This window comes from Mus caroli, chromosome 1, assembly GCF_900094665.2.
Source record: "Mus caroli chromosome 1, CAROLI_EIJ_v1.1, whole genome shotgun sequence".
Classification (NCBI taxonomy): domain Eukaryota; kingdom Metazoa; phylum Chordata; class Mammalia; order Rodentia; family Muridae; genus Mus; species Mus caroli.
Window position 1 is genome coordinate 123,198,140 of NC_034570.1, and position 12,413 is coordinate 123,210,552.

Sequence of the window (12,413 nt, forward strand, 5' to 3'; positions counted from 1 at the left end):
TAAAAAAAAAAAAAAGAGTGTTGGCTTCTCGTTGACTTCCTTCTACCTAAGGTCACAAGGTGCATCTGACAAAGACAACATCTAAGAGACTTCTGTTGCTGTGGAAGGATTAAGCGTGGGGAATGCACTGGAAAAACTGGAGACATATGCAGGACTGTTGGAGGGAGAGAGGGGGCTGGGGACTCCAAAACCAGATGAGGCAGGGTCGGTTTACTGCCTCTCTCTGATCTCGCTGAACCCTGAAATCTATATTGATCCAAGGAGCAGATCCACTAAACACACCTCTCACCCCGTGGGTCCAGCTCACTAGTGGCATGGCAGTGGAATCCTGCTGTAGCTCTGAGGTGGCATTTGCATGCTTGCTCCTTCAGAACAAGCCTTATTTGACCTTGGGCCTTGTTTGCTGACGTTTGTCTTTCCAGACACACAATCATCTACTGGCTGCTAAAGCACATCCATTTTTCTGCATCTTATTATCACACAAGTTGGGGGAATTTTTATCCAGTGCTTCCCCCAGCGGAGGAGCCCAAGGGGAACAGCATGATAGCTCCCCAAGGGAACGGACGTTGGGCTGGAAACTACACCTCTCTCCTCAAAGGGTGATTATATCTGCAGCCAGTTCTTTAAGTTCATGGAACTATCACAAACAAAAGCTCTCTGATTGCTGGTGGGGTGGCATCTGGTGACTGGAGTTTACAGTCATTCTCTGTGGTCTACAGCCTCGCTTTCCTTGGTGTCAGTTACAGCCAACTGGAGCTGAGAACATTAACCATAGGCACACAAGCTCAATGGTGTGATGAAATCTTGTCCCATCCTACTCCCTCCTGAATCGGACATGAATCGCCTCATTGTCCAGCAAAGCCCTGGCAGAGGTGCTACCTGTCCATCAGTCAATTAGCTACACCGATTATAGGAGTGATTATCACGGGGTGACGTGCACTAAAGAAGAGATATAGCTTTATTATTCTTGTTTCATTTTATCATTGCTATCATTTACCATTGCCACCTTTAACCTGCTGAGCCATCTTGTTTGTCCTATTTTATTTTCTTATTATTTTATGGGGGTGTGAGTATATTGTGATGGCCATTCCTTTCCATGCCTGCCAGCTATTTTCATATTGTTGCTATAACTGGCTGTGCCTGCCAGTCGTTGACACAGAGAAGTGACTTGGCTTAAGGACATGCTGACCACATACCCTGTTTTGTTTTGTATGTTCTGAGTGTTCTGTGCGAGGTTTGCTAATCTTAAGAAATTCCACAAAGCTTTATGTAGGACCCATCAAATCAAAGATCAATATGACTTGCTATGTCTAAAGTATCTTGGGTCAGAGCTGCCCACGGGTAGCCCTTCCTATGTATGGGCTCACTGTGATTGTTGTGGCTGACACTGAAGAATGCTACTAATAAGCCAAAAAGTTATGATTACAATACAATACTCATGCTTTGTTATCTCAATGTTCTGATATTCCCCTGTTCACCTCCCATGTACCTACCTTACTCAGGACCAATCAGCTTAAAGGGACCTGGTTTGTTTGTTTGTTTGTTTGTTTGTTTGTTTGTTTCCTATAAAAAAATCTACACTGGGAGCAAACTGATACTGCAATTTGGCTACCATGGTCCTTTATGTGATCCTGGACATCCGGTATTATGGTGTGTGTCCAATAAGCTATTCTTGCTTAACTAAGATCAGTGTTTGTTTGGTTTGAGTGGCGATTCCTGAACCCCAATAAGTATGTGTATACATGTTCATGTGTGTGCAGTTTTGTGGGCATGTTGTATGTGTGCATGTGGAGGCTAGAGACCCAACACTGGGTGTCTTTTTCTTGATTGATCCCCTACTTAAATTTTTGTGTATGTCTATGTGAGTTCATGTGATATGTGCACATATGTATTTAGATGCACATACATGAACACGTATGCACATAGAGATCAGAGGTTAAAGTTGGGTGTCTTTTTCAATCTCTCTCCACCTTACTCTTTGGGAGTGGGTCTCATTGGTCCTGGAGTTGGCTAGGATGATTGGCCAGTGTCTGTCAGGGACTTGCCTGTACATTCCATCCCACGGAAACACGAGAGACTCAACTCAATTCAACTCAAGTCTAAAGAATTTTTAAAATGAATTAATTAACTTTCTTATTTCCCTACTGTAGTTTCCCTCCCTCCTCTCCTTTCAGTCCATCCCCACCACCTCTCCCAACCCTCAAGCCATCCGTCCTCCCTTTCTCTTCAGCAAAGAGAAGGCCTCCCGTGGATATCAACCAGCCTGGGCACATCAACTTGCAGTAAGACTAGGGATATCTTCTCCTATTGGGCCTAGACAAGGCAGCCCAGTTAGGGGAAAGGGTCCCAAAGGCAGGCAACAGAGTCAGAGACAGCCCCTGCTCCCACTGTTAGCAGCCCCACATGAAAACCAAGTTGTGCAACATATGTGCAGAGGGCCTAGGTCAGTCCCATGCATGCTCCCAGGTTGGCGGTTCAGTCTCTGGGTGCCCCTATGGGCCCAGGTTATCAAGCTTAAAGAATTCTAAGCTAGGTTCTTAGATGTTTTAGGGCAATTGGCCTTCCCAGTAGTTATAGCATTTATTTATGTATTATTCATTTTTTAAATGTTAAGACAGGGTCTCTCTGTTTACCTGAGATAGAGTCCAACTCATCTCACCTCAGCCTATGAAACAGCACATGGCTTGCACTGATAAGGAACTTTAAGACAGTGGTTCTCAGCCTTCCCAATGCTGCCACCCTATAATTCAGTTCCTCATGTTGGGGTGACCCTCCACCATAAAATTACTTTTTGTTGCTATTTCATAGTTGTAATTTTGCTACTGTTATGAATCATAATGTAAATATCTGATAGGTGGGATATCTGATATGTGACCCCTATAATAGGGTCATTTGACAATTCCTAGGGGGTTACAACCCACGTGTTGAGAACCACTGTCTTACAGCAATGACAGATAATGAAGGAGCCAGGAGGCTGTAAAGAGTCGGCTCCTTTGCTCCTGATTAGTGGAGCACATCCAGGACCTCACAGTTAAACACCATCTAAGCACCCATCTCAGATTAGCTGTTTTTACTTGTCAAGAAAAAGTATCTTTTACTTTGTAACTGATTCAAATGAAAGAAATCAATGAATATTAAATTTTATTGAATTAAATTTTGTAAAGAGTTTTGTCCATGAACTATTGAATTATGATATCAGTGGTAGCAACTGACCATCTTCTGTTTATAAATACCAACACATTCTAACATGACCCTATTATAGGGGTCATATATCAGATATCCTGCATATCAGATATTTACATTATGATTATAACAGTAGCAAAATTACAGCTATGAAATAGCAACAACAGATGTGAGGCCTGGTGGCACACATCTTTAATCCCAGCACTCAGGAGGCAGAGGCAGGTGGATCTCTGAGTTCAGGTCCAGCCTGGTCTACAGAGTGAGTTCCAGGATAGCCAGGGCTACACAGAGAGACCCTGTCTTGAAAAAATAAAACCAAATCTAAAATCAAAAACATATTCAATGGCTGACTGATGGCAGGCTTTCTAAAAGAATTATCTGAAAATCCAGATGCAAGTCAGGCTTACTCAATAAAATACACAAGTTATAAAGACCCAACTTTCAACGTAAAGCGTTAGGCAAGAGGAAAAGGAACTGTCGTTTTAACTTTTAAGGACATTGTTTATTGCCAATAACTAAAGAACTTAAAAAGACGTCCTTGAAACAAAGCTTCACTACAGTGGTGTAAAACTTTTTGCACCGTGTGTGTGTGTGTGTGTGTGTGTGTGAGAGAGAGAGAGAGAGAGAGAGAGAGAGAGAGAGAGAGAGAGAGAGCGCATTGGAGAGACGGCTCAGAGGTTATCAACACTCACTGCTCCTCCAGAAGATCTAGGCATCAGCACCCACATCAGGCTGCTCACAGTCACCTGTAATTCCAGCCCCAGGAATCCCAGTTCTTCTTTAGCCCCTGTGGGCACCCATGCACACAAACATGTACATTTTTTAAAAAGTAAATCTTTTTATGGTTTGGTTTTTGAGGCAGCGTTTCTATCCTAGCTGTCCTGGAACTCACTTTGTAGACCAGGCTGGCCTCGAACTCACAGAGATCCACCTGTCTCTGCCTCCCGAGTGCTGGGACTAAAAGTGTAGATTACAATGCCTGGCAAATAAAGCCTTTCAATAGCACCTCCTGCCCCAAGCCTGAAGCCCACGGTGGCCCTGCGCTCACTCCTCCTGCCTCAGCTCCTTGAACACTGAGATTAAGTCAAGCATAGTGTGTTTAAAACGGTTTTTAAAATCTCCTTATTTTGTTCACTGACTCACCTCGGTGTTCTCACACTCTCTGGAAGCTCTTCCTTGCATCTGACTTGGGTGTTTCTTGCTGATGCATCAGCCTGCTTCATATTTATCTTTTCCTCCTTCTCCTCTCTCCTCCTCCCTCCTTTTTCTTTTTTTTAAGAATTACTCTACGAAATAAATACAAGAATCCACAGGGAACTGTACATTGAAAAACAACCTGGAAGCACAGCAGTTGAGAGCACTAACTGCTCTCCCAGAAGACCAGAACCTACAACCTGCTCACAAGCATCTGCAACTCCAACCCAGGGAATCCACCGCCCCCTTCTGGCCTCCTGGGGCACCAGACACACATAGGGTGCAGAGACTTAAATGCAGGCAAAACATCTTCTTACTGAATGAATGAATGAATGAATGCATTTTTTAAATCTGGAATTTAAAATCTAGTTAGATGGCTCAACATATAAAGGTGTTTGCTAATAAGTTTGATGAACTGAGACCCACTTACAGTAGAAGAGAGAATCGATTCCTGAAGTTGTTCACACACACACACACACACACACCCTGTATGCACCCCCAACAAATAATACTAGATATCTACACCTAGTACAGCCTCTTGAGTGTCTTCTGTCGGCTCAGAGACAACAGGGATCCTCACAATCCAGACATTGGACTGTGACCTTTGGGTTAACATTGGCTTAACTGTGCCTTCCTTCATATTTTTGTAATTCAAGACAAAATCATCGTTCTGGCATCTGGTGACGGAAAGACCACTTGTGTGTATTTCACATCCCTGGTGGCCTAAGAAAAAAGCAGATATGTGGAGATTTCCGTCCTGTTTAGGGTAGACAAAAACCCAGGACTGAATTTTTGCTCTAAGAGGCTCACTAGAGCCCTGTGGGCAAGGGGCCAGGAGGTTATGCCTGAGAACAGGTCAGTAAGGACAACGGGTCAGCAAGGAGCTTTATTCTGTTTATCAGCAGGGACTTGGCTTAGGGTGAGCAGGTGAGAGGTGATGGATGGAGGTGAGAGGTGATGGATGGACAGATCAGACTCCATCTGAGGCAGGTCAGCTTCCAGAGCAGAGTTTGGCTCAGTGCCTGCAGTTTGGGAAGAAGGGCGTTTCCCTCTTGTCTTTAGTGCTCTGCTCAGATGCATAGGCTTTGGATGAGACATGATGACATGTGTAAAGGCCACAGGTGGCCTTACATAAGGGTGACATTAAAATGCTCTGTGCTGGGTTCATAGGGGTTCACAGAGACTGAAGTGGCAATCACAGATTCTGTATGGGTCTGTACTATGTTCTCTGCATACAAGCTGTGGCTGTTTGGCTTAGGGTGTTTGTGAGACTCCCATTGGTGGGAGAGGGGGTATTTCTGACTCTTTTGCCTGCTCTTGGGACCCCTTTTCTACTGGGTTGCTTCCTTCAGCCTTGATATGAAGGTTTGTGCATGTTCTTATTGCATCTTATCATGTCTTGTTCAGTTGATATCCCTGGGAACCCTGCTGTTCTCTGATGGGAGGTGGAGGAGCAGTGCATCTTGGGGAAAGGGGAGGTTGGGGAGGACTGGGAAGAGTAGAAAGAGGGGAGCTGCAGACAGGATGGATTGCATGAAGCAGAGAAAAAAAAAGATGTTCCATGCCCCCCTCTCCCATCACTGGTGTGTCTTGCCCTCCATGTTTACATCAGGGACCCTTATACTCAAAGGGAGAGTAAGATCACCAGGAAGATGGAGTCCCCTGGCAGGTTGAGGGTGAGTTGTCCAAGCCTCTGGAACTCTTTAAGCTATTGAGTATGTGTTGCTGTCATCTAGTGAGAGCTGGAAATAATTTCACTTCCAAAGCAAGCAGAGGTGTTGAGAGAGGACAGAGACTGAGACAGAAACAGAACTTGTAGAAGAGAGAGGTACAGAACCCCCAAAATGATGTGAAGAGAAAAGGTGGTAAGTAGCAGAGCTTCCAACAACGGGAGGAACCTGTCCAAGGGCCCAGGTACAATCTTCATTCAGAGACGCCCCAAACTGGTAAAAAAACACACAGGAGCCAGAATGGTGGTGCATTCCTGTTATACCAGTACTCAGAGGGCTGAGCCAGAAGGCTCTGAATTTGAGGTTAGAGATCAACTTGGCTTACACAATGAGACCTTGTCTAAATGAGAAGGAGGAGAGGGAGGGAGAGAAAGAAGAGGAGGGGGATGGGGAGAGGAGCAGAGGCACACCAGAGTGGATGCTGGATAGATCTTGGGGATGGGGGAGTCACCAGAGTCAGCAGATACATGGGTGACAGTAAGCCCCAAAGCAAATAATGCAAGCTTGCAAACCTTGCACTGGTTCCAGGCTAAGTATGTGGCTCTGGGCAGGCCATATTTATTTATTGATTGAGCAGGGATTTCTGAGCTGTCTGCTATACAATCTCTGATTCTAGTCAGGCTCTGGGAAGCTCTGGGCCAGAGGTTAGGGGTCTAGATATACAGAGAGCCTATGAGCAGTACCCCAGGTCCCATGGGCCCTGAGGTCCATCCCAAGGTCAGTCAGAATACAGAGCAAACTGTAGCCTTTGAAAGCAATCCAGAGATAAGCCATGTCACCTGCAGTGACAGGTGAAGGTGAGAGGGGTGACCAGCCCTGGAGGCTGTCTCCCCACCGAAGCAGCAGCTTCCACTGTGTGGACAGTGACCCACTGAGTTTCCAACCCATGAGATTAAAAAGCAAGAAGACCAGGCTAAGGGTGTAACTCAGTTGTAAAGAACACTTCTCACAAGCCCAGGCTTTTGTCCTCAGCTCTGGGAGAAAGAGAGAGAGAAGGAAAGAAGGTAAGGCTGGTGAAAGAACAAAATCAAATCAAACCTGGAGCATAAAAACTAGAGGGTGTTGTTCCCGTTAGCTTGTTTGCAGCAGAGAATGCAAATGGAACCATTCTCGGGATTCACATGCTTCCAAGTGCCCACACACCTGTGCAGACCTCAGACCCAAGCAGAAAGGTACCGTGGGTAGTAGGGAGGAGCCAGCTTCCAGAACCATCCAATACCTGGGCCACACAGCATCAGGCACAGGAGCAGCTTCTCTGAGGTTGGCACCGGAGGTCTAAACACACCATTGCTCATTGGCTGAGCAGGATCCCACAGCTCACTGCCCAGGGACTGATTCTTCCCTTAGAATAAAGAAGGAACTCTGGGTGTCTCTTATCCTTTCACATCTGCCCTCTCTGCCTTTGCAACCTCTTCCCCCAAAGAAAATAAACAAACAAAAGAGAAAATAAAGAAATAATATAACATAACATAACAACACAACAACAAAAACAAAAACATCTCACTGTGGAAGCCGTGGTGTGTCATGCTGTGTCACACAGTACCTCTTTGCCCAAACAGCTTTACACGCAAATATTCATTACAAAAAGTCATTGGTCGGGTTTAAGGCCACTGGCTTCTGCTACACCATCATTACTGAATCCTCACCAGAACTCCTCTCTGATATCCTGTTGTTGGCCTGTGTCATGGAGATCTTGCAGCTTGATGTGAAATTCACAAAGAACCAATAAAAAGTTATAAAAGAAAGAAGGAAAAAAGAAGAGACTCCAATTACCAGCAAAGCCTCCTTGTCTCAGTAGTTCTTCTCTGACCTCTCTGTGATGCCACCAATGACACTAATGATTAAGAATATATGGATAGGAAGAAAAGCCATTTAGCATCAAATGTCACTAAGCTAAGGTGACTTTTAGCTTTGTTTGACTGACAGGAAAGAAGGTTTATCTTAGGCTAAATCCCTAAGGCCTCCACTTGGTGGCAATGAAGAAACACAAGCACAAGATAACCCCAGCTGTAAAACAGAAAAGACATCATTGCATGGCCTCTGTGGTCTCCTTCCTAACCCAGGACAAGTTAGTCAGTGAAGAACAATGTCTTTTGAGATGCATAGAAGAGATTTCAAACTCTGAGGCTACCACTTAGTAGCTAGGTGACCCGAGAACAATCACTTGTCATCTCAGATCTTAAGGTTTTGTTGGTATGAGTTAGCAATGACTCACTAATTTTAAAAAGGAGACAGGACTGTGAGTGATCTCAGGAGCTACAATCAGCTGGTGGAAATAAACCACCTGTTCCCCCTCTTAAGAACTGTCATTACTTTTCATTTTATTTTACATGTGTGAGTGTTTTGCCCTGAGTATGTCAGTGCACCAATGTGCATACATGGTACCTGCAGAAGCCAGAAAAGGGCCCTGGATCCCCTGTAACTGGCGGGCAGTTGCGAGCTGCCACGTGAGTGCTGAGAATCAAACCCTGGTTCTCAGGAAGAGCAGCCAGTGTTCCTGACCCAAGTCATCTCTCCATCTATCATTCTTGGTTTGCTGCTTCTCTCACCCGTGTTCACAAACAAGGTTCAAGACTAAGCTAACATTCTGCTGCCTTAGTCTTCTATGGTCAGTTTGGGACCAGAACCTTCCACAATGCTACTCCAGGCTCACAGCATCATGTATTGAATGTTGAGGACTTTTGGCCACGTTTCATGTCTTCTGCACAGGGCTTTAGAGCTGTTCATTGATTAATGACTGAGATAGGCATGATTGAACATCTTTTTTTTTTTTTTTTTTTTTTTTTGTGGACACTCCTCCAGGTTCTCCCCCACTTGGTGCTGAAGTAGTATACAGCCATCTACCTGCAGGCCCAGAGCTTAGAAGAAACTGTCCTTGACTTGAACGTCTGTGATGGGAGAGCTGAGGCTTCGTGTCCTTTCTGAACCATGTCTTCTGCACACGACATTACAAGGGGTTTCTCTTGGGGATTAAATTAAATCTAGCTCAGATAAGATGTTTATCTGATCATAAGTACATGCTCTGCCACTGGGCTACATCCCAGTCCATATAAGAAGTAGTTATTGTTTCTGACATCATTCTCTAAAAAGTCCTAACTCTTAGCTGCAGTTTTAAGGAAGTAGGACAAGAGCCTGGCCTCCTGCCTCACTTTTAATCTGTCCTCGGTTTAAACCTTGAGTCAGGTGCTGTTAACCTGGGCACGCAGGTCTGGGAATCACTTAAGTGTCTAGAAACTGGTTATAATTAACTATATCGTGCTCCTTCAGGGCTGAAGGCAGGAGGTAAGGAAATCTGAGGCATCTTATCCTGGGCCTCTGCATGTCTTGTTTTAGATCACCCACATGCAATTACCTTGGATACCAGGGAAAAAACAAAGCCTGGGAGATGGGTCACCCCAAACAGGAAGAACAGTTGTCCCGTGGGAGCCAGCTTGTCCCCTCAAGCAGTAAGAATTCTTTCAGGCTACCTTCAAAAGCCAGGCCTGAGATAACAATCAACAGGCCACCCTTTGATTGCTAACCACTCGGACCTCTCACCCCTGCCCCAATTCTTCCTCTCGTTAAACCTGCTCTGTCTGGGCTCTGAAAATGACCTGAAATGTTTACTTTGCAATTACCTAAAATGATCATTTTGATTAAAATCCACTCCTGCCTTTAACCCTTTTGTTCGTTTGTTTGCTTGCTTTGCTTTCTTTGGGGTCTGGTGGCTGAATCCCGAAAATTGGAACCCACCACTCTAGCTAGACCTTTGACCCAAGATTTGGGTCACAACTTATAGAAACCTCCAGGCTGACATGATGTATTTTATATCATCTATGACTTTGCTCTCAATACAAACTGAGATTCACTAAGGCACTGGGTCTCATTCTTCTCTGTAGTCCAGTTCGTTCCCAGTAGGCTCAAGACAGATAAATGTATGGCCTGGATCAGTAAGTATAAATTAAAGGGACCCAGGTTGGTGAGGTAACCTCAACCAAGACTGACATCCTGGGCTCAGTCCCTTGGACTCACATGATAAAAGGAAAGAATGGATTCCTGCCTGCAAGATGCCCTTTGACCGCCAAAATCAAGTTGTGGCATGTACACACACACACACACACACACACATTTAGACTGCCTGGTTACATATTCATGGCATATGCACACATCTCTTAACCCCTTACTTTGAATGCAAGCAATGGTCCGAGATGAGGAGAAAGTAATTGGCTCTCAAAAGGGCTTTCCCAGCTCCTGCCTGGAGGCCACCAGGGTCCTTCTGCATTCCCCCTGTCTAAGCCTGTGAGTGCTGTGCTTTAAACTGACAGGCTCCAGCTCCAGGCTAGGAGGCAGAAATTAGATATCAATCCTGTGACATCAACAGGAAGCTAGCTTTGACAGCTTATCATCCCGTGGAGGGGCTTCCTGACCTCTTTCCACTCATCTCAACACTTGGCTCAGAAGACAGCAGCCCCTCTTCTCAGCCTCAGGCCCCCAGTCACAGCATTCCCCAGTGTGTGGGACAGCAAAGCTACTCTCGGCAGGAGGGTCCTCTTTATTTTCTAAATGGATATTTCATATTTTAAGAAACTAAAGGATTTTTTAAAAGGGGGAGGACCATTCACTATTTCAAATAAGTGTGCTTTTTATGATCACCTGTACACGGTATTATAGATGATGTAAGTGATAAAATATTTCTCTCTACTGAACACAAAAGACTGGCCTTTTCAGCTCTCTAATAGAACACACACACACACCCCTCATGAATATTAGGCAACACTTTACTACTAAGCTCCACCACCCGCCCATATAAAAAGTCAGACACGGTTGTGTACATCTGTAATGCCAGCCTTGGCTTGGAGCAGGGTGGAGAACCAGTCATATGCTTGGAATTCATTAGCCAGCATGGGCTCAGTGAGAGAGCTGGTCCTCCAAAACAAAGTGGGGAGCAATAGATGCTCAACACTGATCTTTAGTCATACATGAAGTGGTCTCATTTCTGGACACACAGAGATTCCTCTTCTCTTAGGGTTTTGCAAATCATCTTACATTCTGAGTCCTGGCTAAAACATCCGTAATTTATCCCTGGGGTGGGGGGTGCCCAGAGTCTTGCAGAAATATGCTTTCCCAAGGGAAATAACACCTGCCACATGCCTTTGGCCTACAGAACAGAATTTTCCAAGAACCTTCTAGAAAAGTAGCACGTGGTCACTCATTCAGCAAAATGTACTGTTTCCTCTTGAGAGGACATTCATGGTTGCTAATGGAGTCAAGGAGACTCGGGACTCCCCCCTGGACCTAGGTGGGGTAGTAGACCCTGTAGACCAGGTGACAGAAGTTATTGTAATATCAAGAAGCTTGTCACTCCCTTGTCCTCTAGGATCTAGTTTTAAAAATCCAGAATTCTCCCATTAGGCTTGCCCTGAAACCAGAGAGATTAAATCTGTATTGGAGAGTCCTTAGCTACAAAGGTAACAACAGCAAGTCTGGCCTCCATGCTGTCCTGAGACCTGGAACTTCAGTACTAAAGCTGAGACAATCCCAGGCACACCAGGATAACTGGTTACCCACTGCTTGCTCAGACTTCCAATCATTATCAAGCATTACCCATTGTTAGCATCATCCAGAACAGCGGTTCCCAACCTGTGGGTCTCAACCCACTTGGAGTTGTATAGAGATATCCTGTATATCAGATATTTACATTATGATTCATAAGAGCAGCAAAATTATAGTTATGCTATAGTAACTATAAATTATAGTAGCAATAAAATATTTGTATGGGGTGTGGATCACCACAACTTGAGAAACTGTGGTCAAAGGTCACCGCATTAGGAAGGCTGAGAACCTCTGACCTAGAACCCCGGGGCCTGAGGACCTCTAGTTGTCTACAGAGCCAGCACAGAGGAAACCGTTTTCAAGAGCCTAGGTCTTGAACAACAGGTCTCAGCAGCAGGACTGTAGATATCCACCTCCCCCAACACCCCATCCCCACGCTTTGATGAACAATGCTTCAAAGTATTCTGCTCACCACTCATTCAATGCCAGTAGCAAGGCCCCACCCAGGTATGGCAGCCAAGAGTCTCCAGGCAGTGCAAGTGTCAGCTGGGATAAGAGATGATGGTGGGAAAAACAACCCTGGCTATGATCTGTTCCTTCGGGCACAACAGTACTGAAATCAGGACAAGTCAAAAGATATGCTGAAGGCAGGTATGGTAGCCCTTTAATCCAGGAGAGGGATTAAAGGAAGCAGAGGGATACAAATCTCTGGGAGTTTGAGGTCAGACTGGCCTACACAGCATGTTCTAAGTTCCAGGACAGCCAGAATTACAT